The sequence below is a fragment of the Arachis hypogaea genome, chromosome 15 (assembly GCF_003086295.3).
Source record: "Arachis hypogaea cultivar Tifrunner chromosome 15, arahy.Tifrunner.gnm2.J5K5, whole genome shotgun sequence".
Taxonomy (NCBI): Eukaryota; Viridiplantae; Streptophyta; class Magnoliopsida; order Fabales; family Fabaceae; genus Arachis; species Arachis hypogaea.
This window is the reverse complement of record NC_092050.1, coordinates 104,703,856-104,710,996: the sequence shown is the minus strand read 5'-3', so window position 1 is coordinate 104,710,996 and position 7,141 is coordinate 104,703,856. Positions and strand designations below refer to the sequence as shown.

At 37.0% G+C, this 7,141-nt stretch overlaps 1 non-coding gene across 1 annotated transcript; it reads right to left on the bottom strand.

Annotated features, from left to right (window-relative positions):
- Positions 1-6,713: 6,713 nt before the first annotated feature.
- On the bottom strand, positions 6,714-6,821 carry LOC112752148 (small nucleolar RNA R71). Its single transcript, XR_003176594.1, has one exon. It is a non-coding gene; the product is annotated as a small nucleolar RNA R71 (small nucleolar RNA).
- Positions 6,822-7,141: the final 320 nt, after the last annotated feature.

Sequence of the window (7,141 nt, the reverse complement as noted above, 5' to 3'; positions counted from 1 at the left end):
GTAAGAAAGGAGGAAGAAAGAAGGAGAAAGGAGAGAAGAAAGAAGTAAGAAATGAAAAACAGGGCGTGACGCGTGCGCGTGCATCACGCGTAAGCGTGAAAACTGAGTTAGCCATGCGACGCGTACACGTGGGTGGCCAAGAATGCACTGTGACGCATGAGCATCGGTCACGCATATGCGTGACTACTCGCGCGATTCCAGCACCATGGCATCACAACTCTCTGTTTAAGCACCCTTTTACGTTGATTGGCAAGCCCACACGTACGCGTGGATTGGCTAAAATGTAGGGGACACATACGCGTGGGGCACGTGTACGCGTGGGTTGGCTTATGCGCCAGGCACCCCAATCGCACGATTCCATCACAACTTTCTGTTCGTTGGATGGAAGCGCCGAAAAGGTATCGACGTCCACGCATGGCCTACGCGCACGCGTGGTGTGGCTCTTTTTTTTTTTTGAAATGTAGAATGTAGAATGCAGAATGAAAATGATTATGCAAAATTTATGAATGACCACTAATAAAATAAAATAAACTAGGAATAAAAATGAAAGATCATACCCATGGTGGGTTGTCTCCCACCTAGCACTTTTAGTTAAAGTCCTTAAGTTGGACATTTGGTGAGCTCCTTGTCATGGTGGCTTGTGCTTGAACTCATCCAGGAATCCCCACCAATGTTTGCAATTCCAATAGCCTCCGGGGTCCCAAACTAGGTGCATAAAGCCTTCAAGCATGTTAAAGCAAGTGACAAGGCCCCAGGAGTGTTGATTGTTAGAATGAATTCCAGGGTCCCAAACCTTGCTTTTGCACCCGTCTTCTTGTTGATCATCATTGTTCCAACCGGGCCGCAAGCAATCTGAATTCTCACTGAGATACCTAAACAACTTCTGAGACCCATTCAATCGAGCTCTACACCAATCTTTGTACTTTAATTTGGAGCATGCAGCCATATTAAACCTTGCATGACAACTCCTTCCACTAACCATCTCCCTCTTACTCTTAAAGCCATAAAGAGCTCTAAGTTGCCCATCCGACTCCAGCAAACCAAATTCAAGTGGAATGAGAAAGCTAAGGGATATAAATTTTACCCACTTGAATGTTGTGAAGGATGATGGTGACTTAGGGGGAGAGGTCTCCAACAACTTTGGCAAGGTGATTTCAAGCTCCACTCTCTTGTGCTCTTCCTTGACAACTTCCACCTCTTTGCAAGCTTCTTTGATTTCAACCTCGTCTTCAAGTTCAATGGGAGAGGATTCAATTGTGGATAGAAATTCATTGATTCTTGAATCCATCTCTTGATCAACCTCTTCAAGTTCTCCAACTATAATATGCTTTGGAGGTTGTACACCCTCCTCAACATCAATTTCAAGCTTCTTGGAGGGAGGTTTTATGACTGGAGGTTCCCATGGAGGTTCTGCATCTCCTAAGTCTTCAACCACTTCTTTTTCTTCAATAATTTCAGCTTCCTCCACTTGCTCTAATACAAAATCAAATTCCTCATTGATGTCGCTTAGTGTAGAGTTGTCTTCAATGATGGAGCTTCCCTCTTGTCCAACCTTCACTAATTCGTCAACTGCTTCATCTTCAAGGGTCTCTCCTACCTCCACCTTTTGGGCCTCCTCTTGCTTCTTTTGAAGTATGAATTCGTGAAACCGATCCATTACATCCCTAAGACGATTCCTTCTCTCTTGTTCCATGTCACTAGCATAATTGGGATCGTGTTGCTCTTGGATTGATGGATGTTGGTGCTCTTCCATGGAGGGTGGTGATGGGATGAAGAGATCATTATGTGGTTGAAAAATAAGTGCACTAGAGATTGAGGGTTGAATATTGGGGGTAAATGATGAATCCATGCGGGATATAAGATCTTGGAGAGTAGAGGTGAGACTAGTGAGAGTGGAGGTAAGTGTGGTTTGAAGCTCTCTTTGCCCTCGGTGAATAACACTAAGAGTGTTGTTATCCAATGGGGGTTGGGGTGGATAGGAGGGTTCATTTGTTGGGAGAAAGGGCTCATAATATGAAGGTGGTTCCTTTTGATAAGGATGTGGAGATGGTGTAGATTGAGGTGGTAGTTCTTGGGGATAATTGTGTTGGAATGGGAGTGGTTTCTAAGTATGGTTCGTATGGTTCATATGGGGGTTGGCATGGTGGATATGGATTGGGGTCATATGAAGGTGAATGGTGAAAAGGGGCTTGTGAGTAGGGTGGTTTAAAACTATGTTGACGAGGTGGTCCATAGGTATGTGGTGGTGGTTGGTGACACGTACAAGAAGGACTGCCACATCCATTTGATTGGTATGTATTGGGATTGGAGTTATACCTGTATGAAACTGGAGGAGGTTATTGCCAAGAAGGTTGTCCGTAAGCTTGAGGCTCCTCCCACCTTTGATTGTCCCATCCTTGATGCATGTTCTCATTATAGCTTCCATTTCCTGCAACATAGTTTGAACCAAACTCATAGCCAAAGGGGTGAGAATTCATAGTAGCAAATAAAAGCAAAAACTAATAAAAACAAGCAACTAAGTCCTAAAACTAACAAAGACTAACAAACAAGCAAAAAACAAAAATTTACAATAACCAATAATGAGACACACGTTTGCAATTTCCCGGCAACGGCGCCATTTTGATGAACGGATTCTTGTGTGGTAAAGAATTTCACAAATGAAATCTCGTTGCTAGTATAGTTTCTAAACCAACAAAGAATCCTTTCAAACAAAAATTTGGTTGTCACAAGTAACAAACACCTAAAAATTAATAACCGAAGTATTTGATGAGCGGATAATTTATACGCTTTTTGGCATTGTTTTTACATAGTTTTTAGTATGATTTTGTTAGTTTTTAGTATATTTTTATTAGTTTTTAAATAAAAATCACATTTCTTGACTTTACTATGAGTTTGTTTGTTTTTCTGTGATTTCAGGTAATTTTTGGCTGAAATTGAGGGACCTGAGCAAAATTCTGATCAGAGACTAAAAAAGGACTGCAGAAGTTGTTGGATTCTGACCTCCCTGCACTCGAAATGGATTTTCTGGAGCTATAGAAACCCAATTGGCACTCTCTCAAATGCGTTGAAAATTAGACATCCAGGGCTTTCCAGCAATATATAATAGTTCATATTTTGCCCGAGTTTTGATGACGCAAACTGGCGTTCAAACGCCAACTTCCTACCCTATTCTGGTGTTAAACGCCAGAAATAGGTTGCAAATCAGAGTTAAACGCCAGAAACAGGCTACAACCTGGCATTTAACTCCAAAAAGAGTCTCTACACATAAAATCTCAATGCTCAGCCCAAGCACACACCAAGTGGGCCCAAAAGTGGATTTCTACATCATTTACTTATCTTATGTAACCCTAGCTACTAGTCTAGTATAAAAACTACTTTTAGTGATTTATTTTATATCTCTAGATCTCTAGTTAGTCTTTGAATAATTTTATGTTCAGAGATCACGTTTAGGGGGCTGGCCATTTGGCTATGCCTGGACCTTCATCGCTTATGTATTTTCAACGGTAGAGTTTCTACACACCATAGATTAAGGTGTGGAGCTCTGCTGTTACTCATGAATTAATACAAAGTGCTATTATTTTCTTATTCAATTCAAGCTTATTCCTATTCTAAGATATTCGCTTGCACTTCAACATGATAAATATGATGATCCGTGACACTCATCACTATTCTCAACCTATGAACGCGTATCTGACAACCACTTCCGTTCTACCTTGGATTGAGCGTTTATATCTTAGCCTCCATTCCGAAAGATCGGAGTCTTCGTGGTATAAGCTAGAATTATTGGCGGCCATTCCTGAGATCTGGAAAGTCTAAACCTTATCTGTGGTATTCCGAGTAGGATCTGGGAAGGGATGACTATGACGAGCTTCAAACTCGCGAGTGTTGGGCCTAGTGACAGACGCAAAAGGATCAATGGATCCTATTCCAACATGATCGAGAACCGACAGATGATTAGTCGTGCGGTGACAGCGCATTTGGACCATTTTTACTGAGAGGAGGGAAAGTAGCCATTGACAACGGTGATGCCCAACATACAGCTTGCCATAGAAAGGAGTATGAATGATTGGATGAAGGCAGTAGGAAAGCAGAGATTCAGAAGGAACAAAGCATCTCCATACGCTTATCTGAAATTCTTACCAATAAATTGCATAAGTATCTCTATCCTATTTTATATTTTATTTATATTTTAATTTTTAAAATCTCCATAACCATTTGAATCCGCCTGACTGAGATTTACAAGATGACTATAGCTTGTTTCAAGCCGACAATCTCTGTGGGATCGACCCTTACTCACTTAAGGTTTATTACTTGGACGACCCAGTGCACTTGCTGGTTAGTTGTGTGAAGTTGTGAAGAAGAATTGAGATTATGATAGTGCGTACCAAGTTTTTGGCGCCATAGAGATCACAATTTCGTGCACCAAGTTTTTGGGGCCGTTGCCGGGGATTGTTCGAGTTTGGACAACTGACGGTTCATCTTGTTGCTCAGATCAGGTAATTTTATTTTATTTTTAAGCTTTTTATTTTCGAAAAAAAAATTTCAAAAAAAAAATTATTTTGTTCTTCAGAATTTTTAAGAATGAATTCTAGAGTTTCAGATGATGCTTTTATCATCACAGAAGCTGGTTGATTCCCATCAATTTGGCTGTTGTATGTAATGTCCTGCCGAAGCTTGGCTAGCCATGTTTAATCTTTTTAGAATGAAGCTTTAGACTAATATTCCATGATTCCTGGAATTCGTATAAAAAAAATTTTGAATTTCTTTATTTTCTTTTTCAAAACAATTTTCGAAAAATACAAAAAAATTTCATAAATTCATAAAAACCAAAAATTTTGTGTTTCTTATTTGAGCCTAGTGTCAAATGTTAAGTTTGGTGTCAATTGCATCTTTTTAATTTTTCTTTAAATTTTTGAAAAATCCATGCATTGAGTTTTGTTCTTCATTGATCTTCAAGTTGTTCTTGATGATTTTCTTTGTTTGATCTTTAAATTTTTCTTGTTTGGTGTCTTTTCTTGTTTTTCATATGCATTGTTGAATTATTAGTGTCTATAGTTTAAAAATTTTTAAGTTTGGTGTCTTGCATGTTTTTCTTTTCTTAAAATTTTTCAAAAACATGTTCTTAGTGTTCATCTTGACATTCAAAGTGTTCTTGCATGCATTTTTTGTTTTGATCTTAAATTTTTATGTTTTGTTTCATTTTTGTGTTTTTCTCTCTCATCATTAAAATCTCAAAAATAAAAAAAAATATATTTTCCTTATTTTGCTCATAAATTTCGAAATTTTGAAGTGATTTAGTCAAAAGTTTTAAAATTTAATTTTTTTAGTCAAATCAAAATTTCAAATTAAAAATTCTTTCTTTTTTAAATCTCTTTCAAAAATCAAATCTTTTTCATTTTTTATTATTATTTTCAAAAATTTTTCAAAATCAATTTTCAAAATCTTTTTCTTAATTTTGTTTCATATTTTCAAAATTAATACTAACATTTAATGTTTAGATTAAAAATTTTCAAGTTGTTACTTGCCTATTAAGAAAGGATCAATCTTTAAATTCTAAAATCATATCTTTTAGTTTCTTATTAGTTAAGTAATCAACTTTAATTTCAAAAATCAAATCTTTTCAATTTCCTTTTCAAATCTTTTTCAAAATAAATTTCAATCATATATTTTTCAAAATTAATTTCAAAATATTTTCTAACTTCTTATCTTTTCAAAATTGATTTTCAAATCTTTTTTAATTAACTACTTCACTTTTTGTTTGATTTTAAAAGTTTACTATTTCAATCATAACTTTTCAAAACCACCTAACTACTTTTCTCTCTCCAATTTTCGAAAACTCCTCACCACTTTTTCAAAATTCTTTTTAATTAACTAATTGTTTTAAATTTTAATTTTATTTTACTCCTTTTAATATTTTCAAATACTAACCAATAATTAAAATAAAAACAAAAAATATTTTTCTTTTCTTTTTAATTAAATTCGAATTCTTCTCTCTCTCATCCCTTTCTATTTATTTATTTACTAACACTTCTCCTCTTCTTAAAAATTCGAACCCTCTCTCCCTCTCTGTGTTCGAATTTTTCTCTTCTCTTTCTTCTACTCTTCTATTCTTCTACTCACATAAAGGAATCCCTATACTGTGACATAGAGGATTCCTCCTCTTTTCTGTTCTCTTATTTTTCATATGAGCAGGAGCAAGGATAAGAACATTCTTGTTGAAGCTGATCCCGAACATGAAAGGACTCTAAAGAGAAGCTAAAGCACAACACTCTAGAGAGGACCTGACAGAATTTTTCGAAAAAGAAGAAAAGATGGCCAAACCCAACAACAATGGTGGAGATGCAAGGAACATGCTTGGTGACTTTATTGCACCCTCTTCTGACTTCTGTGGAAGGAGCATATCAATTCTTGCAATTGGAGGAAACAACTTTGAGCTTAAGCCTCAATTAGTTTCTCTAATGCAGTAGAATTGCAAGTTTCATGGACTTTCAATGGAAGATCCTCATCAATTTTTAGCGAAATTCTTGTAAATCTATGACACTGTCAAGACCAATGGAGTTGATCCCGAGGTCTACAGGCTTATGCTTTTCCCTTTTGCTGTAAGAGACAGAGCTAGAACATGGTTGGATTCACAACCTAAGGAAAGTCTGAACTTTTGGGAAAAGCTGGTCAGTGCTTTCCTGGCCAAATTCTTTCCACATCAAAAGATGAGCAAGCTTAGAGTGGAAATCCAAACCTTCAGACAGAAGGAAGGTGAGTCCCTCTATGAAGCTTGGGAAAGATATAAGCAATTGATCAAAAGATGTCCTACTGACATGCTTCCAGAATGGAGCATCATATGTATCTTCTATGATGGTCTGTCTGAGTTGTCGAAAATGTCATTGGACCATTCTGCAGTAGGATCTCTTCATCTAAAAACCCCTGCAGAAGCTCAGGAACTCATTGAAATGGTTGCAAATAACCAGTTCATATACACCTCTGAGAGGAGTCCTGTGAACAATGAGATGCCTCAGAAGAAGGGAGTTCTTGAAATTGATACTCTGAATGCCATATTGGCTCAGAATAAAATATTGACTCAACAAGTCAATATGATTTCTCAGAGTTTGAATGGATTGCAAGCTGCATCCAATAGTACTAAAGA